General features: G+C 39.5%; 2 pseudogenes; one reads left to right on the top strand and one right to left on the bottom strand.

Annotated features, from left to right (window-relative positions):
• Positions 1-1,722: 1,722 nt before the first annotated feature.
• On the bottom strand, positions 1,723-19,615 carry LOC145713745 (T-complex protein 11-like X-linked protein 2; annotated as a pseudogene).
• A 3,137-nt stretch (positions 19,616-22,752) lies between these two features.
• On the top strand, positions 22,753-23,027 carry LOC145714056 (ragulator complex protein LAMTOR5 pseudogene; annotated as a pseudogene).
• Positions 23,028-23,237: the final 210 nt, after the last annotated feature.

The following is a 23,237-nucleotide window of genomic DNA, read 5'->3' as shown; positions in this document are numbered from 1 at the left end:
ATATAGCAAAGGTTCATTTCAGTCCAATGTCTGTATCCACCAGTCATCTCTACAAAGATACCTTCAGAGCACATTTTTCAAAGACAATTAGACTTCCAAAATTAAGACTTTTTAAAAAATTTTTATAAATATTTGCAAATCATATTTGAAAATCCAACTAGACAAAGTTCACTACCTGCTTATTACATACACCATATTCACCAGCCTTAGTCTCTTTCCTGAGACTTAACTAAGTCACAAGAATAGACTCCTTGAATGGTCTATTCCCCAGCTCCTCTGTGTTTCCTATATCTAGCCAAAGTAAAATTATTACTCCAATCACCTAGCTGTGTTACCCATTTGGGATCCAATCTCTGGAGAAACTTCCCTGGGACTAATGGAACACAGATCCCATCTGTTATATTTCTTGGGTTAAGTAAGTTATCCTCAGCTCTTTCCATTCCCTGAAATAGTGAGGACATTGGATAACCCAGTTATAATGTCCCATAAGTGAATTTCTATTTTCCCCTGCCCATTCCAAACAAGTCAAATTCCAAACTGAATTTTTTCCTTAATCTCCTAGATTGCTATTGGTCTGTTGCAGTTGGCCTAAGGGATGAATCTCCACAATCTCAGAAAACAAGCCCAGGTCCTTGTGGACCTAGAACATTTGTCATGTGTGATTCCAACTGAGTTTACAATCATAACCTGGAAGTTAGAGTTCCAGAGTGCAAGTGAGAATTATGGTGGCTGCTTCCGCCCTTGAAAACCCACATCATTCTGTCAAGAAGAATGGGTTGTTCTAATCCTAGAGATGTTGAAACAGGATATTAATTCATCTACAGAACAGGACCAAGGATGAACTTCATACAAGTCAGTCACTGACTTAACTGCTTTCATTTGGTGTTACTACCAAAGACTCCAAACCTCACCCTTATGATCACTTGAGTGACATGAATCCTATAGAGTCTGAGAACTGTCCTCAACTGAATGCTTGTTAGCAGACAATATCAACTTTCATCCAGTCCCCAGTTTTCATACTGCCTCATTCCATAGACCAGAACAGGAGGTGGGGGCTCTTACTATTGCTACATCCTTTAAAATTATAGGGAAGGGCACCTGGGTGGGTCAGTTGCTTAAATGTCTGACTCTTGATTTCGCCTCAAGTCATGATCCTAGGATCATGGGATCAAGCCCTGTGTCGTTCAGCGTAGAGCCTGATTAAGATTCTCTCTCTTTCTCTTCCTCTCTTTCCTTCTGTCCCTCTCCCACACTCACACACTCTCTCTCTTTAAAATAAAAATAAATAGGAGCACCTGGGTGGCTGCCAGTTAAGCGGCGACTTCAGCTTAGGTCGTGATCTCACGGTTCATGGGTTCAAGTCCCACTTCAGGCTCTGATTTTCTGACTTGCCTTTATATTCATACTCTGGATAATTCCATTCCAAAAAGGGTTTTCATAGCCCTCAAGGAAATTATTTTCCATTATACAAAATAATGTTAGCACCTGATGCCTTGATTCCTGCTCAACCACTAGCATACTCTGAAGGAAAGCTGAGGGTTCACTGGATTCTCAGCTAGTTAGGATATAAGGGCACAGAACCCATAATCAGTTGCAAAACAAAAGGAACTAAAGTTTTCTTGCAGCTCAGAAGTTTATTAACTGAGGTTGGACCACTTGGTGTTACTTGCTTGACCTTGCATCTCTGTGTCCTGGTTGTAGTGAGGAAGAGGACTAGCTGCTCTATTGACCACAGGTGATGTCATCCCAGGAACATGGTGAGCCCTCTCTCCTGGTTCCCTGTTGCCATATCTGGGATCCATCACTATCAGACCCCACTTCTGTTTCTTGTGCCTGAGCTGAAGGGATGATATATTGTTTTTTTGTTGTTGTTGGGTTTTGTTTTTGTTTTCGTTTTTTAGGATTTTGGCATAGTAGGGGCTAAATACTTGCTGATTATGATGCATCAGATTGAAAAATTTCCAGCCTAGTTCTGTCAACTCCCCTTTGATGAGAATAAAGCCTCCAGGAAAGTCTAGCAGAGACTCCTGCATGCCATGAACCAAACATTTGAGAAACAAATGGATTGATTCATTGATCTGTAAGCAAGATAAAACAATGAAAAGAGGAAGATCAAAGAGGTTTCAGAAAAAAATTCACAATGTCCTTGCACTTTTTGCTCACCAAAGATTAAGTTAACTGAGATATTCACTGACCTACCCATTCATCTGGATAAACTGTATAAATGAGAATTATCTACTTCATTTTTGAGGAGGGAATGCTATCAAGCTCCCAAAGACAATGCATGTTCAAAATATGTTGACCTAGCAAATTTCTGGATATTCATAAGATTATATGGTTTTAAGTGAGTTCCTTGTATGCATTGACCTACCAAGAGGATCCAAGATATTGTAGATGAAATTATAAAGGCATGCATTGCAACAGTGCACAAAATTCAGTCCTACACATCCACATCAGTTGATGTTAAGATGCAAAAGTAGAAGCAAGCTGGCCAAGTTTACTGCTTCCATTGCAGCATGGAATATGTCCTACAGCCTAAGTCAGTATTAGTTCCTTGGAGGTGAGTAGGAGCCCACAATGTAACTTTTAAAACATAGGCTAGAGGAAAGGTCTCCCATCATAGATCTTGGACTATATAGTTAGGAAAATGACCAGGGATGACTTGGTAGGGTTGATGGGACAGTATTTCACACCTGCAAGTTACATATCTTAGCTATGGGTCCACTTTAAAACCATACAATCACTCTTCAAACTGAAAGAGATCTATTTCAACCCTGCATATTATAGATGAGAAAACTAAAGCCAAAAGTCTTTCCCAATGAGCATGCTTTTCTATTTTTAAATAGTTAGCTAACTGGCTTCCAAGGTTATGTTTATCTCTTCATCTTCCACATTCTTTTTTATTTAGTTTATTTATCTTTTTTTTTTTGAAATAGAAAGATAGAGCATGCAGGAGGAGCAGAGAGAAAGGGAGGAAGAGAGAGAATTCCAAGTAGGCTCCATGCCACCAGCACAGAGCTGGACATGGTGCTTGACCTCACAAACTGTGAGATCATGATCTGAGCTGAAATCAAGAGTCAGACACTTAACCAACTGAGCCACCAAGGTGTCCCTTCATCCTCTACATTCTTGGCACCCCTCCCTATCACTACTATGGGACTCTTACCAATGATGTTATGAACACAGTTCTCCTTGGCAATATTCTGGAGTTAGCCTAAAAGAGATGCCATGTTTTATCTTCTCAGGGCAGTAAGGTCCATGTCTTTGAGGCCTTGATGGATTTCCTGAGACACTTGTTCACTCACACTCAGCATAGCCTCTTGAGGCCTAGATAATGAAGGACAGAAATCAGAGTGGCCTTGACATAGGGTCAGAGCAGAGTGGCCCTGACCTAGGGTCAAAGCCCAGAAAACCCCTAATAGAAGACAGGTCCTCAAAGGATAATTCTAAGTCGCCACTACTGGTAGACAGCAGGACCCCATGTACAGATTAAAAACCTTCATTGTTATCCTCAAGGGGCCAACTAATTCATACATATAGTATTATATTCATCTTCAAGTAAAACAACATAAATTGGAGAAGGGTTCAGTTCTATAGTTGGATTCACTCAGTATTCTTTAGTCATATAAACGTTATTTAAATCTTGTTTTAAGATTTTCTTGGGTATTTTCCTGGTTGTTCTTTTCATATTTCACCAATTAAATTATAAATATGTTAAGAGACCTGGACTTCTAATTCCTCTTTTTATTTTCATTGTGGTGCTCTGCATGCAGTGATGATCAATCAATATTACTGATCAACTAATATACATACACAAATCCAACATCACCCATTCAAATATCTAATGAATTATTTTTAGAAAACATGATAATGAATCATTTGTAGCAAACTAGCCTCCACACCCTTCTCTTTGGAACTAAGTTTTATTACTCTATTCCAAGACTTGACTTCTCAAAAGACACCAACAATCTTTGCCAGTGGTCCCCAAGGTCCTTTGTGTGGTTTTTGATGACAAATAATCAATAATATATTACCAAAAAACACATATTATTTTCAATTCTAAGAAAGATCTGCCTATCAAGCTTACCTAGAGTTAAATTCCTCTGTCATGGCCTTGGTTATGCACTTCAGTTTATCCACAAATTCAGAAAACCTGAGTAAAGCATTACCAGAGAAACTTCTGGCTATTAACAAGACTGAGGCTAGGATAGTTAACTGGTGCAGCTGGGACTCCATCTCCCACAGCCAGATTTTGTCCATCAGCAAAGTCTGTTGAGAGAGGGAAGAGTGGGTTAAGAGAGGAAAGTTCTGGTAGAGATGTTAAATACAAAACAAAAAGGCAAAGCTCTAAAACACATTTGTACCTCAGGGAACTCATAATTATCAGGATCCCGGAGAAGGTTCATATAACTCTGGAATAGCACCCTTGTGGAATTGGGGACATCTGAGTTTTTAGCTACCCAACTTGGAGGTGAACAGGCCAAGCTACAGGAGCTGGAAGATCCATGAGAACTTGGAGATGGTATAATGAGATCTGTTGCTACTTTGGTTAGCCATTTTGTGGTGTAATCAAGGAGATCTATGACATAAAAGTGAATATGTGAGGCTTAAAGACTAAGACTTGGTCAATAAAAATTATTTTGTTGGACTTTCTGTCCTAGTGAAATATTCCTTTTCCCTACCCTTTACCCAGAAAAGAAACTTTCTATTCAAAAATTAGAAAATACTTTATCACTGTAAGAAGGCAAACCCAAAGTCAAATCTCCCTCTCCTGCACTTAAATTTTAAACATACTGGGATGCTTGTCAAGGAGTTCTTGAAATTTAGCTCATTCATACTGGACATAATGTTCCTGCAGGCAGGGTCAAAGGCTCTGGATAGTATAGCTCACCATGTCCATTTTCACCAGGACGAGAACATGGAAGATACTTCTGTCATAAGAAGAAATCAAACATTTACACTATGAAAGGAATTCTAGTGTGGAAGGGTGGAACTCAAGCAAGAAGTTCTAAAATCACAGTATTTTAGAGTTAAAGTGGGCCTTAAAAACAACCATCTAACTTGAGTTTACATATAAAAATACTGCAGTTAGGGACCCAAGACCACAAAGTGATTGTTGTCAGAAGTAAAGACAAATATGTCTTTTGTCCTTTTAGTTACCAGTCTAGAACTCTTTCCAATGTAGCCACTACTTTTTAGAAAGAGTACTCAGTGGAAGGGAAATGATCAAAGCCCTAATAACTAACTATGAGTAGCTGGAGTGATGGTGATTGAATTTCTAACTCATTGGTCACATCACTTTACCGTTCTGAGTCTTGGTTCTCCTAGCTATGAAACGGGGATAATCTTCATTTATGTCCCCTCACAGGGTATAAGTTAAGATACATAGGAGAACATCTGGGAAAGGGCTGTTTGAAATCTCTAGAAGAAAGAATTACTATGCTATGTCTTAGCATCATTTATTAAAAGGAGCCCAAATGATCTAAAGATCACCAAAAAAGACCCCAAGAGACTATCCTTGGAAAACAACAGCCACTAGTCTAGGGAGGAAAATAAGAGATATTAGTCAGTTCATCAGTATAGAAGAGCAAGATAAGGCAGGAGCTACAACACAGTATCCAGCCTAGAGTTTTCTGGCACAGTTGTCTAAGGCAGATTTCAGGGTCACTACATTTAGTTTCTTACCTCAGTAACTGCACAGGATCTGTTATGCTTTCTACTTTCTGCACAGCTTCATCTTGGACTGGTGCACACAGTCAATGGAATGAAATTGTTTAGAAATCCTAACACTCTCCAATGAACAGCCCTCTTAAAACAAAGTCATCACAGCCTATGTCTTTTTGGAGTCTCAAAAACTAGGTCTCTAATTTTCTTGTAGGAGAATATTATTTCTTTCTGTTTAGGGACCAATTATAACACAAGGCTTCACTGGGATCAGTAATAACAATAGTGCAATATTATTTCTTCAGCACAATGAGGTTAAAATATAAATAAAAATAGGAGTATCATAAAAAGAAGTGCAGAATATAAAATATAAAAAAAAATACACACCACCACAAGGTGATTGAAGCACTCCTAATGAGGGATAAAGACATTTTGATTGTTTTACTTGAAAGGTAAAAGATAATAAGCAAAGGAACCATTAAAGATCATTTGAAATTGCTTTCTGACTCAAAAGTATGAGATCCTTGTGGGCAAGGGCTCTTTTATTCACTTATGTGCTTCTGAAACATAGAAAAAGCTCAGTGAAAATCTTTTTAATTGAACAATATACTGTGATATTATAGCAAGATACCAACTTTCAAGCTTCATATCATACAAATAAAATGCTTCTCTAGATGGTCTATTTAAGTAATGGACCATGTTCAGAAAGGCAGTATGCAACTTAGGATATTGGTAGCCATCAACAATCCAAAGATTTGGTCTGCCCAGAAACTTAACATCCACAAATGAGAGGTTGGTTACTCAACTCCTTAAATTCTTTTAAAAGTTCAAGAGCATAAGTGAGGTCAGGGGAGTACTGGATAGCTGTGCTTTCAGATGGTCCCAAAAAGCATTGTACATTGTCTCCATGAATCTGCCTTCCAAACTATAAGAAGTTTAAATGAGCAAATTGCTCTCTACCCAGAGAACTGATACAGGATCATAATGTCCTAAATCCCAAACAGCACTTTTAATATCATTAAAGATCATTAAATTGACAGGCCAAGAGCTATATGTAGATGGGCAGAGTTGAATAAACTGAGTTTAGTATCAGATGCAAAGATGTTAACCAAATCATCTCAGAAGGGACCTCAGGGATCCAGAGAAGCTCTCCTGCAGTAGAAAGAACCATGAACTAGGGGTTGAGCCCTTGAGTTCTAGTCCTGGTTCTGCATCTAACCTAAATGTATACCTTAGTTTCTGTGTCCATATAATTATACTTTACACTAGATATTCTTTTTATTTCAGTTTTGAAACCCAAGAAAAAATTTCCTTCTTGATAAAACTTGAAAGTCTTAGGTACACCTGAAACTCAGCAAGCTGAAAATTCAACTCATTATCTCCCCCGTTCAGCCCTGTTCCTTATTCATGCAAACCAGAGAGTTTAGCTCTTTTCATCTTAAAAATATAATAATAATGCATGTTTTTTTAAAAAAAATACAAGAAATACAAAAACAAGTGGGTAAAAATGTCAAAGTTCATCCCCCAACACACCAATCCCACTTGTGAGATGTCACCAACACATAACTCTGGTGTGTACTGGATTCCTTCTAAATTACTTTCCCCTCATCTATTTATCTACTGGGTCACAAAATTCCAGAGATTTTGTTTCCTAAATATCTCTGTAATCCATCCCCATCTACTATAAATTCCTACCTGGACTATTTCAATAAGTCTATTAAATGGTCCTCCTGCCCCCAACAAAGTCTTACACACACCATGCCACATATTCATGCTAAAATAAATGATTTTTTTTTTAAGATACAAATGTGATCATGATGGCATGTTCATTTAAAGTTCTTGAGGGTTGGAAGATGGCGGCATAGGAGGATGCTGGGCTCACCACGCGTCCTGCTGATCACTTAGATTCCACCTACACCTGCCTAAATAACCCAGAAAACCACCAGAGGATTAGCAGAACGGAGTCTCCAGAGCCAAGCACAGAAGAGAGGCCCACGGAAGAGGGTAGGAAGGGTGGCGAGGCGGTGCGCTCTCCATGAACTGGCAGGAGGGAGCCGGGGCAGAGGGGCAGCCTGCCGGCCAAGCAGAGACCCCAAGTCTGGCTGGCAAAAGCGGAGGGGCCGGACAGAGTGTGTTCCGACAGCAAGCTCGATTTAGCGACTTAGCATCTGGGAGGTCATAAGTTAACAGCTCTGCTCGGAAAGCGGGAAGGCTGGAGGACAAAGGGAGGGAGAGCTGCTGAACCCCCAGATGACAGAGCTCAGTTTGGTGGGGAACAAAGGCGCTCGCCAGTGCCATCTCCCTCGCCCATCCCCCAGCCAAAATCCCAAAGGGAACCGGTACCTCCCAGGGAACTTGCTTGCTCCCCGCAAACACCCAACTCTGTGCTTCTGCGGGACCAAACCTCCAGCAGCGGATCTGACTCCCTCCCGCTGCCACAGGGCCCCTCCTGAAGTGGATCTCCTAAGAAGTGAGCTAAGCCTGCCCCTCCTGCTCCTGTGCACCTTGCCTACCCACCCCAGCTAATACGCCAGATCCCCAGCACCACAAGCCTGGCAGTGTGCAAGTAGCCCAGATGGGCCACACCACCCCACAGTGAATCCCGCCCCTAGGAGAGGGGAAGAGAAGGCACACACCAGTCTGACTGTGGCCCCAGCGGTGGGCTGGGGGCAGACATCAGGTCGGACTCCGGCCCCGCCCACCAACTCCAGTTATACACCACAGCACAAGGGAAGTGCCCTGCAGGTCCTCACCACTCCAGGGACTATCCAAAATGACCAAACGGAAGAATTCCCCTCAGAAGAATCTCCAAGAAATAACAACAGCTAATGAACTGATCAAAAAGAACTTAAACAATATAACAGAAAGTGAATTTAGAATAATAGTCATAAAATTAATCGCTGGGCTTGAAAACAGTATAGAGGACAGCAGAGAATCTCTTGCTACAGAGATCAAGGGACTAAGGAACAGTCACGAGGAGCTGAAAAACGCTTTAAACAAAATGCAAAACAAAATGGAAACAACGACAGCTCGGATTGAAGAGGCAGAGGAGAGAATAGGTGAACTAGAAGATAAAGTTATGGAAAAAGAGGAAGCTGAGAAAAAGAGAGATAAAAAAATCCAGGAGTATGAGGGGAAAATTAGAGAACTAAGTGATACACTAAAAAGAAATAATGTACAGATAATTGGTATCCCAGAGGAGGAAGAGAGAGGGAAAGGTGCTGAAGGGGTACTTGAAGAAATAATAGCTGAGAACTTCCCTGAACTGGGGAAGGAAAAAGGCATTGAAATCCAAGAGGCACAGAGAACTCCCTTCAGACATAACTTGAATTGATCTTCTGCACGACACATCATAGTGAAACTGGCAAAATACAAGGATAAAGAGAAAATTCTGAAAGAAGTTAGGAAGAAACGTGCCCTCACATATAAAGGGAGACCTATAAGACTCATGACTGATCTCTCTTTTGAAACTTGGCAGGCCAGAAAGGATTGGCACGAGATCTTCAGTGTGCTAAACAGAAAAAATATGCAGCTGAGAATCCTTTATCCAGCAAGTCTGTCATTTAGAATAGAAGGAGAGATAAAGGTCTTCCCAAACAAACAAAAACTGAAGGAATTTGTCACCACTAAACCAGCCCTACAAGAGATCCTAAGGGGGATCCTGGGAGACAAAGTACCAGAGACATCGCTACAAGCATAAAACATAGAGACATCACAATGACTCTAAACCCGTATCTTTCTATAATAACACTGAATGTAAATGGATTAAATGCGCCAACCAAAAAACATAGGGTATCAGAATGGATAAAACAACAAGACCCATCTATTAGCTGTCTACAAGAGACTCATTTTAGATCTGAAGACACCTTTAGATTGAGAATGAGGGGATAGAGAACTATTTATCATGCTACTTGAAGCCAAAAGAAAGCTGGAGTAGCCATACTTATATCAGACAAACCAGACTTTAAATTAAAGGCTGTAGCAAGAGATGAAGAAGGGCATTATATAATAATTACAGGGTCTATCCATCAGGAAGGGCTAACAATTATAAATGTCTATGCGCCGAATACCGGAGCCCCCAAATATATAAAACAATTACTCACAAACATAAGCAACCTTATTGATAAGAATGTGGTAATTGCAGGGGACTTTAACATTCCACTTACAGAAATGGATAGATCATCTAGACACACGGTCAATAAAGAAACAAGGGCCCTGAATGATACATTGGATCAGATGGACATGACAGATATATTTAGAACTCTGCATCCCAAAGCAACAGAATATACTTTCTTCTCGAGTGCACACGGAACATTCTCCAAGATAGATCACCTACTGGGTCACAAAACAGCCCTTCATAAGTTTACAAGAATTGAAATTATACCATGCATACTTTCAGACCACAATGCTATGAAGCTTGAAATCAACCACAGGAAAAAGTCTGGAAAACCTCCAAAAGCATGGAGGTTAAAGAACACCCTACTAAAGAATGAGTGGGTCAACCAGGCAATTAGAGAAGAAATTAAAAAATATAGGAAACAAACGAAAATGAAAATACAACAATCCAGATGCTTTGGGATGCAGCGAAGGCAATCGTGAGAGGAAAATACATTGCAATCCAGGCCTATCTCAAGAAACAAGAAAAATCCCAAATACAAAATCTAACAGCACACCTAAAGGAAATAGAAGCAGAACAGCAAAGGCAGCCTAAACCCAGCAGAAGAAGAGAAATAATAAAGATCAGAGCAGAAATAAACAATATAGAATCTAAAAAAACTGTAGAGCAAATCAATGAAACCAAGAGTTGGTTTTTTGGAAAAATAAACAAAATTGACAAACCTCTAGCCAGGCTTCTCAAAAAGAAAAGGGAGATGACCCAAATAGATAAAATCATGAATGAAAATGGAATTATTACAACCAATCCCTCAGAGATACAAACAATTATCAGGGAATACTATGAAAAATTATATGCCAACAAATTGGACAACCTGGAAGAAATGGACAAATTCCTAAACACCCACACTCTTCCAAACTTCAATCAGGAGGAAATAGAAAGCTTGAACAGACCCATAACCAGCGAAGAAATTGAATCGGTTATCAAAAATCTCCCAACGAATAAGAGTCCAGGACCAGATGGCTTCCCAGGGGAGTTCTACCAGACGTTTAAAGCAGAGATAATACCGATCCTTCTCAAGCTATTCCAAGAAATAGAAAGGGAAGGAAAACTTCCAGACTCATTCTATGAAGCCAGTATTACTTCGATTCCTAAACCAGAGACCCAGTAAAAAAAGAGAACTACAGGCCAATATCCCTGATGAATATGGATGCAAAAATTCTCAATAGGATACTAGCAAACCGAATTCAACAGCATATAAAAAGAATTATTCACCATGATCAAGTGGGATTCATTCCTGGAATGCAGGGCTGGTTCAACATTCACAAATCAATCAACGTGATATATCACATTAATAAAAAAAAAAAAAAGAGAAGAACCATATGATCCTGTCAATTGATGCAGAAAAGGCCTTTGACAAAATCCAGCACCCTTTCTTAATAAAAACCCTTGAGAAAGTGGGGATAGAAGGAACATACTTACACATCATAAAAGCCATTTATGAAAAGCCCACAGCTAACATCATCCTCAATGGGGAAAAACTGAGAGCTTTTTCCCTGAGATCAGGAACATGACAGGGATGCCCACTCTCACCACTGTTGTTTAACATAGTGTTGGAAGTTCTAGCATCAGCAATCAGACAACAAAAGGAAATCAAAGGCATCCAAATTGGCAAAATTGAAGTCAAGCTTTCGCTTTTTGCAGATGACATGATATTATACATGGAAAATCCGATAGACTCCATCAAAAGTCTGCTAGAACTGATACATGAATTCAGCAAAGTCGCAGGATACAAAATCAATGTACAGAAATCAGTTGCATTCTTATACACTAACAATGAAGCAACAGAAAGACAAATAAAGAAACTGATCCCATTCACAATTGCACCAAGAAGCGTAAAATACCTAGGAATAAATCTAACCAAAGATGTAAAAGATCTGTATGCTGAAAACTATAGAAAGCCTCTGAAGGAAATTGAAGAAGCTATAAAGAAATGGAAAGACATTCCCTGCTCATGGATTGGAAGAATAAATATTGTCAAGATGTCAATACTACCCAAAGCTATCTACACATTGAATGCAATCCCAATCAAAATTGCACCAGCATTCTTCTCGAAACTAGAACAAGCCATCCTAAAATTCATATGGAACCACAAAAGCCCCGAATACCCAAAGTAATTTTGAAGAAGAAAACCAAAGTAGGAGGCATCACAATCCCAGAATTTAGCCTCTACTACAAAGCTGTCATCATCAAGACAGCATGGTATTGGCACAAAAACAGACACATAGACCAATGGAATAGAATAGAAACCCCAGAACTAGACCCACAAAAGTATGGCCAACTCATCTTTGACAAAGCAGGAAAGAATATCCAATGGAAAAAAGACAGTCTCTTTAACAAATGGTGCTGGGAGAACTGGACAGCAACATGCAGAAGGTTGAAACTAGACCACTTTCTCACACCATTCACAAAAATAAATTCAAAATGGATAAAGGACCTGAATGTGAGACAGGAAACCATCAAAACCTTAGAGGAGAAAGCAGGAAAAGACCTCTCTGACCTCAGCCGTAGCAATCTCTTACTGGACACATCCCCAAAGGCAAGGGAATTAAAAGCAAAAATGAATTACTGGGACCTTATGAAGATAAAAAGCTTCTGCACAGCAAAGGAAACAACCAACAAAACTAAAAGGCAACCAACAGAATGGGAAAAGATATTTGCAAATGACATATCGGACAAAGGGCTAGTATCCAAAATCTATAAAGAGCTCACCAAAATCCACACCCGAAAAACAAATAACCCAGTGAAGAAATGGGCAGAAAACATGAATAGACACTTCTCTAAAGAAGACATCCGGATGGCCAACAGGCACATGAAAAGATGTTCAACGTCACTCCTTATCAGGGAAATACAAATCAAAACCACACTCAGATATGACCTCACGCCAGTCAGAGTGGCCAAAATGAACAAATCAGGAGACTATAGATGCTGGAGAGGATGTGGAGAAACAGGAACCCTCTTGCACTCTTGTTGGGAATGCAAACTGGTGCAGCCGCTCTGGAAAGCAGTGTGGAATTTCCTCAGATAATTAAAAATAGACCTACCCTATGACCCAGCAATAGCACTGCTAGGAATTTACCCAAGGGATACAGGAGTACTGATGCATAGGGGCACTTGTACCCCAATGTTTATAGCAGCACTCTCAACAATAGCCAAATTATGGAAAGAGCCTAAATGTCCATCAACTGATGAATGGATAAAGAAATTGTGGTTTATATACACAATGGAATACTACGTGGCAATGAGAAAAAATGAAATATGGCCTTTTGTAGCAACGTGGATGGAACTGGAGAGTGTGATGCTAAGTGAAATAAGCCATACAGAGAAAGACAGATACTATATGGTTTCACTCTTATGTGGATCCTGAGAAACTTAACAGAAACCCATGGGGGAGGGGAAGAAAAAAAATAAAGAGGTTAGAGTGGGAGAGAGCCAAAGCATAAGAGACTGTTAAAAACTGAGAACAAACTGAGGGTTGATGGGGGGTGGGAGGGAGGGGAGGGTGGGTGATGGGTATTGAGGAGGGCACCTTTTGGGATGATCACTGGGTGTTGTAATGAAACCAATTTGACAATAAATTTCATATATTAAAAAAAAGAGTCTGTTTTATGGTTTGACTCTCTTTCTCCCCTATGTTCACCTGTTTTGTTTCTTAGATTCCACATATGAGTGAAATCATATGGCATTTGTATTTCTCTGACTTATTTCACTTAGTATAATACTCTTTATCTCCATCCATATCTTTGCAAATGGCAGGATTTCATTATTTTTTATGGCTGAGTAATATTCCATTGTATATATATACACACCACATCTTCTTTATCCATTTATCAGGAGATGGACATTTGGGCTCTTTCCATAATTTCGCTATTTTTGGTAATGCTGCTATAAACATCAGGAATAAATTCAATGAAAGACCTAAATTTAAGATAGCAGCCTATCAAATTCTTAGAGAAGAACACAGGCAGTAACCTCTTTGACATTGGCCTTAGCAACTTCTTACTGGATATGTCTCCTGAGGCAAGAGAAACAAAAGCAAAAATAGACTATTGGGACTTCATCACAATAAAAAAAAAAAAAAAAAAACAAAAAACAAAAAAAAAACTTCTGCACAATGAAGGAAACAATCAACAAAGCTAAAAGGCAACCTACAGAATGGGGCAAGATATTTATAAATGACACTATCTGATAAAACGTTAGTATCCAAAATATATAAACAACTTATAAAACTCAACACCCAAAAATAAGTAATCCAATTAATAATGGGCAGAAGACATAAACAGACAGTTTTCCAAAGAAGACATCCAGATAGCCAACAGACACCTGAAAAGATGCTTAACATCACTGATTGTCAGGGAAAAAGAAATCAAAACTACAATGAGATATCACCTGACACCTCAGAAGGGCTAAAATCAACAACATAAGAAACAACAGGTGTTGGTGAGGATACGGAGAAAAAGGAACCCTCTTGCACTGTTGGTGGGAATGCCAACTGGTGCAGCCACTGTGGAAAACAGTATGGAGGTTGCTCAAAAAGTTAAAAATAGAACTACCTTAGGATCCAGTAATTGCACTACTAGGTATTTACCCAAAGAACACAAGAACATGAATTTAAAAGGACATATTCACCTGTATGTTTATATCAGCATCATTTACAATAGCTCAAATATGAAAGCAGCCTAAGTGTCCATCAATAGATGGATAGATAAAGAGGATCAAGCAAAATAAGTCAGCCAGTGAAAGACGAATACCATATGATTTTACTCATGTGCAAATTAAGAAACAAAACAAATTAGCACAGGGGGAAAAAAGAGAGAGGCGAATAAAGTAAGATTCTTAGGGCACCTGGGTGGCTCAGTTGGTTTAACATATGACTCTTGATTTCAGCTCAGGTACTGATCTCATGGTTTGTAGGATTGAGCTCTGTGTTGGGCTCATGCTGATAGTACAGAGTCTGCTTGGGATTCTCTTTCTCCCTCTCCCTCTGCCCCTCCCCCACTTGCTCACGTGCTTTCTCTCTCTCTCTCTCTCTCTCTCTCTCTCAAAATAAATAAATAAACTTTTTAAAAAATAAACATATTTTTAATTATAGAGAACTGATAGTTACCACAGGGGACGTGGGTGGGGGAATGATTAAGTAGGTGATGGAGATTAAGGAATGCATTTGTTGTAATGAGCACTGGGTGTTGTATAGAAATGCTGAATCACTAAATTGTACACCTGATAATAATATTGCACTGTGTGTTAACTAGCTGAAATTTAAATAACAATTTTAAGAAAAAACACTACCAAAAAAAGAAAACTACATGCTAGTTTCTCTGATGAACGTGGATGCAAAAATCCTGAACAAAATATTAGCAAACCAAATCCAACAATACTTTTAAAATATATGCAATACAATCATGTAGGATTTACTCCTGGCATGCAATGATACAATGTTTGCAAATCAGTCAACTTGATACATCACATTAACAAGGGAAAGGATAAAAACAATATCACCTTGGGGCACCTGGGTGGCGCAGTCGGTTAAGCGTCCGACTTCAGCCAGGTCACGATCTCGCGGTCCGTGAGTTCGAGCCCCGCGTCAGGCTCTGGGCTGATGGTTCGGAGCCTGGAGCCTGTTTCCCATTCTGTGTCTCCCTCTCTCTCTGCCTCTCCCCCATTCATGCTCTGTCTCTCTCTGTCCCAAAAATAAAAAATAAATAAATAAAAAAAAACGTTGGAAAACAATATCACCTTTTTTAATGGATTCAGAAAAGCATTTGACAAAGCACAACATCTACTCATGATAAAAACTGTCCAAAAAGTAGGTTTGGTGGGGGGCGCCTGGGTGGCTCACTGGGTTAAGAATCCAAGTCTTGATATCCGCTCAGGTATCCGCTCATGGTCCATGAGATCGAGCCCCTCATTGGACTTGGTGCTGACAATGTGGAGCCTGCTTGAGATTCTCTGACTCTCCCTCTCTCTCCCTCTGCCCCACCCCCGCTTGCTCTCTGTCTCAAAATAAATAAATAAACATTGTGGGTTTTTTTTAAACTAGGTTTGGTGGAAACATAACTCAACCTAATAAAGGCCATATATAAAAAACCCACAGTAACATCATACTCAATGGTGAAAAACTCAGAAATTTTCCCCTAAGAACAGGAACAAGACAAGGATATCCACTCTCACCACTTTTATTCAACATAGTACTGGAAGTCCTAGTTACAGCAAGTAGACAATAAAAAGAAATAAAAGACATCCAAATTAGTTAGGAAGAAATAAAACGTTCACTATTTGTAGATGGCATAATACTATATATATATATATATATATATATATATATACCCTAAATATTCCACCAAAAAAACTATTAGAACTGATAAACGAATTTAGTAAAGTTGAAGGATACAAAGATCAATATACAGGAATGTCGCGACCGGCGCGACAAACACCGAGGTCAGGGTCCTGAGGGTAGGGGAATGCAAGAAAAAAGAGAGAGAAGAAAGTTTGGGAACAGGAGGGTCTCCTAGGCTGATGGCCCAAGTGACGGCTTTATTGTTGCTGTACACAATCTTTTATATCCAGACTCTTATGGGTCAGGCCATTCTAAGAATAAACAGGTTTCACATAATCGCTGCCAACCAAAACATTTAGTTCTGTGTTTCTTGTGCATTTTCTAGATGGGTCACAACAAGACCTTGTTGATAAAATTGCTAGCAAAACACAATTCCCATGTTTGTTTCTATCTGACTCGGGGTAGAAAAAGGGAGGTAGCATTACTGCCAACACCTGCAGACCACAGGCTTCAGGAATTAACTTTCTCAGCCTTGACAAGGCTTTCGTATGCCCTTGAAAGTGGGGGAATGGGAGGGAGAACCACCGGGTTGGCTGAGTCAACAGGGAACATTGCTCGACCCAGTCTCAGCCTGGCACCGAGCCCTGGCCCCCCACACAGGAATCTGTTGCATTTCCATACTCTAATAATGAAGTAACAGAAAGAAATTAAGAAAACAATCCCATTTACAATTGCACCTAAAAGAATAAAATGGCTAGGAATAAACTTAAAGAAGGGAGTGAAAGACCTGTACTCTGAGGATTATAAAACACTGATGAAAGAAATTGAAGATGACACAAACAAATGGAAAGATATTCTATGTTCATAGATTGGAGGAACAAATATTGTTAAAATGTTCATACTTTCCAAAGCAATCTACAGATTCAACGCAATCCTTATCATAATACCAACACCATTTTTCACAAACTAGAACAATCTTAAAATTTGTATGGAACCACAAAAGACTTCTTGAGAAAGAACAAAATGGGAGGTATCACAATCCAAGGTATACTAAAAGCTATAATAATCAAAATATAATGGTATTCACACAAAAATAGACACATAGATCAGTAGAACAGAATAGAGAGCCCAGAAATAAACCTACACTTTTATGATAAATTAATCCATACAAAAAAGACAAGAATATACAATGGGAAAAAGATAGTCTCTTCAACAAATGGTGCTGTGAAAACTGGACAGCCACATGTAAAAGAATGAAACTGGATCACTTTCTTACACCACACACAAAAACTCTAAATGGATTACAGGCCTAACAGTGAGACCTACAATTTCTAAAATAAAACATAGGCAGTAATCTTTTTGACACAGAAACATTTTTCTTGATATATCTCCCTTGGCCAAAGTAAACAAATGAAAGTTAAACTATTGGGACTACACCAAAATTAAAACTTGTGAACAATGAGGGAAACCATCAATAAAAGAAAAAGACAACTCACCTAATGGGAGAAGATATTTGCAAATGATGTATCTGCTAAAGGGTTAATATCCCAACTATATAAAGAACTTATACAACTCAATACCCCAAAAATAAATAACCCAATTAAAAAATGGACAGAAGACATGCATAGACATTTCTCCAAAAAAGACATCCAGATGGCCAACAGACATATGAAAAGATGCTCAACATCACTGATCATCAGAGAAATGCAAATCAAAACCACAATGAGTATCACTTCACATCTGTCAGAATGGCTAAACCAAAAACACAAGAAACAGCAAGTGTTGGCTAGGATGTGGAAGAAAAGGAACACTCATGCACTGTTGGTGGGAATGCAAAGTGGTGCAGCCACTGTGGAAGAAAGTATGGAGGTTCCTCAAAAAACCAAAAATAGAATTTCCCTATAATCCAATAATTCCACTACTAAGTATTTACCCAAGAGTATGAAAGCACTAATTCAAAAAGATATATGCACCTCTATGTTTATTGAAAAATGATTTACAATAGCCAAATTGTGGGAGCAATGTAAGTGCCTATCAATAAATGAATGGAGAACGAAGATGTGGTATATATACATAATGAAATATTACTCAGCCATAAAAAGAAAAAATCTTGCTATTTGCAACAACATGAATGGATCTAGAGGGCATAATGCTAAGTGAAATAAGTCAATCAGAGAAAAAAATACCATCCAATTTCACTGATATGTGGAATTTAAGAAACCAAAGGACAAATGGAAAAAAATAGAGAGACAAACTAAGAAACAGACCCAACTATAGAGAACAAACTGATGGTTACCAGAGGGAGGTGCATGGGGGGATGGGTGAAATAGGTGAAGAGGATTAAGAGTACACTTACCATGATGAGCACTGAGTAATGTATACAATTGGTGGATCAGTATATTGAAACTAATATAACATTGTATATTAACCATACAGAATTAAAATCTTAAAAAACAGTCTCTTAAATATAGAGAATAAAACGGTGGTTGCCAGAGGGTAGGTGGGGAGGGGGATGAGTGAAACAGTTGAAGGGGATTACAAGTAGATTTATCTGTCTGTCTCTGTCTCAAAAATAAATAAACATTGAAAAAAGTTGTTGAGGCACTGGGTGGCTCAGTCGCTTAAGCGTCCAAATTCGTTCAGGTCATGATCTCATGGCTTGTGGGTTCGAGCCCCGCATCGGGCTCTGGGCTGACAGCTTAGAACCTGGAGCCTGCTTCGGATTCTGTGTCTCCCTCTCTCTCTCTGCTCCTCCCCCACTCATGCTCTGTCTCTCTCTATCAAAAATAAATAAACATTTAAAAAAATTTTTAAATTGTTGAAGAGTAGACTTATCATGATGAGCACTGAATAATATATAGAATTATCGAATCACTGCATTGTACACTGGAAGCTAATATACACTGTATGTTAATTATTCTGGATTTTATAAATAAGTAAATATGTAATCTATTTCCAAAGACTCTCAAGGATTGTCAAACACAAGTTATTATGCTTTGTTGGCCTCTTTCTCTACAGCCAAAATGTCTTTCAATTTTACCTGTTGGTAAAGTTCCTAGGTCCTATATGTAAATATTCAAAGGGGAAAAAAAACAACAAAAATAATAATCCAAAAGAGGAGTAGTGAAAGGATGAGGAAGGAAAAAATGCAAGGTTGCAAGAGACTTCTATGCTCCTTAAAGACACTTAAGCCACAGGCAGTCTATTCCTTTAATGTAACTGCTATCAAGCACTACCCAAGGATGTGATGGTAGAATTCTAGACGTACCAGGAGAATGGTCATCTAAACAGAAACTCTTGTTTTCCTGGCTCTTCCCTGGTGTTTTAGGCTTATAAGCCCCACTCTCTGCTTCACGGGGATCATTTTGTAGCACAGTTTCTTCAATCTTGGGCATCTTGATGTTATCTGGAATGAGGAAGACAAGAAGAGGTAAGCTGTTGGTAGTATAAGATCTGGCTCTGACCAGGGATGAGGGAGAGGAGGGCTCTTCAGCTGCCATTGTGTGCCTTGATGACAGAACCTACTTCTCCCAGTTAAGGTGGTTAGGAACAAAGGCTTCAAGAGCCTCTTATTGCAATAGATAAGGTCCTCAAACAGCCTTGGAGGAAGGAGAACTTGAGATTAGTAGGACTGCCTTTCCTTAAATCAAAGCAGTTAAGTATAAGGCAAGCAAAAGAGGAAATCAAGACCCAGAGATGGACAATGACTTGCCAAAAAGCACTGCACAGAAAGAGTGGAGCTAGGAGAGGAAACTTCCTCAACTCTGACTGCCTTTTATTAGTCCAGGAATGAGCCCCTTCCTCCTTAAATTTTACCCCAGACCCGCCTTTGACTATGAAGAGAGTAGTGGCTAGACTCATGCAGCAAGAGACCCCCTTGGGGCCCCTGGTACATCACCTCCTCCCAGCCCTCGACCTGCTGCCCCTAGGCAGCTGCTTCTGTTAATGAAGCCCTTCTGCCTCATCAGTCTGGTCCTGGAGCATACCTTGGTAGGGCAGGAGGGGAGATCAGCAGGAAGGGACTGAGTGGAACCATGGAAATGATGAGACCTACCTGGAGCACACCCCTGCCAAAGATGCCAGGTAGAAGGGTCCAAAGCCTAAAAACAAAGGGTAACCAGTATCACAGGTACCAAGAAGGGTTTTGTGCCCCGGGTACTATGGAACCAAGAGACCAGGAAAGGCAAGCAGGGAGGCATCATTGGTGATAAAGAATGGCATTCTTCATCTTATGAATTCCGTGCTTCTCCATTTCCCTGTGGATGGTTTTGGGGAAGAGTTGTTCTTGTGAAATTCCCTGTGTGCACTTTCACTCTTTCTCTCTCTCTCTCTTTCTTTCTCTCTCTCCTCTCTCTGTGATTAGGGCTCCCTCCTCATCATAGCACCTGAAACTCTTTTCTCCCCCAAATAAACTCTCCACAGCTCCTACCTTCCAGGATGTGGCAGTTTTTTCACCTTTAGTTATATCCTTTTGCTCTCTCAGTCTTCACATCAATTTCTTGGGTGTTCAAAATGATTTGATATTTAGCTGTGTTTGAGGAAGGAAGCAAGCCTAGGGTCTCCCTAACCCTCCACCATCTTAACTCCTCTCCTACACTTTTGATTCATTATATTGCACACCTGAACTAATATAACGTTGTATGTTAATTGTACTTGAATTTTAAAAAGTAAATTAATTTTAAAAATAGAGCTGAAATTCCTCATGTAAAAAAGAGGAGAGAGAGAGTGACATTCTCATTTTTGGCCACCCCAAATTTCTTTCTCAGTTTGGTGTCCTGGGGCTTGAAATTCCTAACACCTTAGAGGTATTTCCTTCTAATTATTCTTAACCCCAGGAAGTTCCTTTTTTAAAATGCACATATGTCCTGGGAGAGGTCACCTGGGCCCAGGTTCTGGCCTTTTGTCATCCCAGGGTGTTATCTATCAACCATCAACAAATTCCATAGTTGTGCTATACATATCCCACATGATGTAGAGCTGCACATCTGAAAACTTTTTGAACATTTCAAAGAGAAATGTAAAAGTAAAGGATTGTTATAACTCATTGCTAAAGGTTTTTTCAATTATACCCTCCATATTATTGAAAATGACTCTTGAGAAAAACAGAAGACTCTTTAGGTCCCAAAGCAATGCAGCACTAACATTAAAATTTCAAATTCCAAGATAACATGAAAGATATTTGAGGTAAGAGGGGATGATGTTTTTCCAGAGCATCTCAAAGCCCACTTCAAAGGTAGCCACCCACTTAGCCAATTTCTAGGCCACGTTTGACCACTGGTATCTTGGGGGGGGGGGGGGAGATCAGCATGACTGAGATAGAGATTTGCAGAATCTGAGAACCAGGAGATATCTTGGAAGTTTCATTTTAAAGGTGAGATAACTAAAGCCCAGAGAGAGGAAATTCCTCTCTCATTCAGAGTTGAGGAGCCCAAGAAGAAAATTTTGATGTGGTGGTGCTAAGGGTCAGGAGGATCAGAATATGACAGAGGGGAGGATGGTGAAACTATATTAAGGACTCTGCCCTCTTGGCAGCATTGGCTCCTCTCAGGGAACTGCTATTGTACAAGCCCTGCCTAATCAGACAGAAATGGCTAGTCATCCTCTCAGTTGGCTGGTCACCTTTCCCAAGCCCAGTATACATCCTTCTTACGCGGAGCCACTCTGTCCAGGAGAGGCCTCCCAATCCCAGTCCCTTGATTCAGTGAGAGAAAGTCTAGAAATAATACTTTTAAACTGAAAACATTTTGTTTTTCTTCACAAAAAAGTAGCCATTAAAAATCAGGGATCTGGAACAGAAATAAAATGCAAACCTCAGGGGCTCGAAAGTCTAGAAAAGGCATGAAGTAAGAAAAGAATTGAAGGAGGGATAAGAGGTCTGGGGAGAATATCTTTCCAATATCTCTCTGTTTCCTAGCCCTACAACATCCTTATATTCCTCCCAGGGACATGAAAGGGGAGCATCTGACCTCATTTAAACCTAACTTTATTCCCACTTCATCCCCTCATGGGATTGTCAAGGGATGATGAGCTGTAGCATGCTAACATTTGATCTATTTCATTTTTAAAATCTATGCCATTCTGCTGATTCCTTTTTTATTTTTTTTTACATTTATTTATTTTTGAGAAACAGAGTGAGACAAAGTGTGAGAGGGAGAGGGGCAGAGAGAGAAGGGACACAGAATCCAAAGCAGCCTCCAGGCTCTGAGCAAGCGGTCAGCATAGAGCCTGATGCGGGGCTCAAACCCACAAACCTTGAGATCATGACCTGAGTCGAAGTCAGACGCTCAACCGACAAAGCCACCCAGGCGCCCCTACCATTCTTCTGATTCTTAATACATTTTTGTCATGAACTAAAAATTATCGATTTCACCATAATATTTTTGTAGTACAATTTGTTCAAAGGAAAATCGTGGATTTTTTCAACAATATCAAAATTATCTGTTTTACTAAGTAATCATTTCTATTAGTTAATTTTCTAGGATTCTAACATTCAATATCAAAGGCTTTTTTCAGAAATGGCTACATTTTTATAATATGAATTATAGTATCCTAAAGTTTTATGTATTTATCTATTATTTGGCCTTGTGGCATGACAAATTTAAAAAGTAAGGAGTCGGGCCAGGAAGGTGATGGGCAGGATGGAGACAACCTTGGAGCAGTACTTGGAGGACACAATGAAGAATCCATCCATTGTTGGAGTCCTCTGCACAGATTCCAAGAATTTAATCTGGGCTGCTGCAGGACTTTGTCACATTGGCATGCTGGGTGATCTCTGTTCTAACCCAGCAAGCAGCTAAGCTAATCTCAGACCCCACTAATATTCCTGTGGTGTTTCTAGAATCAGATAATGGGAACATTATGATCCAGAAACATGATAGCATCATGGTGGCAATGTAAAAAATGGCCTCTTGACATCTCGTATCAGTTCTCCAGCAGCATGTCATTTGGGGTTGATCCTACCTTATGTTAATTATCTTGTAGAACTATTAAGGTTCTAGTAGTTAGGCCATTTATTTAGTGTTCATTGGGCACTTTTCTGTTAGTTTTAGAGTAAGCTGCTTTTTAAATAATTTATTGTCAAGTTAGCTAATATACAGTGTATACAGTGTAGTCTTGGCTTCA

The sequence above is a fragment of the Panthera onca genome, chromosome X (assembly GCF_046562875.1).
Source record: "Panthera onca isolate mPanOnc1 chromosome X, mPanOnc1 haplotype 2, whole genome shotgun sequence".
In the NCBI taxonomy this organism is placed as follows: Eukaryota; Metazoa; Chordata; class Mammalia; order Carnivora; family Felidae; genus Panthera; species Panthera onca.
This window is presented reverse-complemented; position numbering and strand designations above follow the sequence as displayed.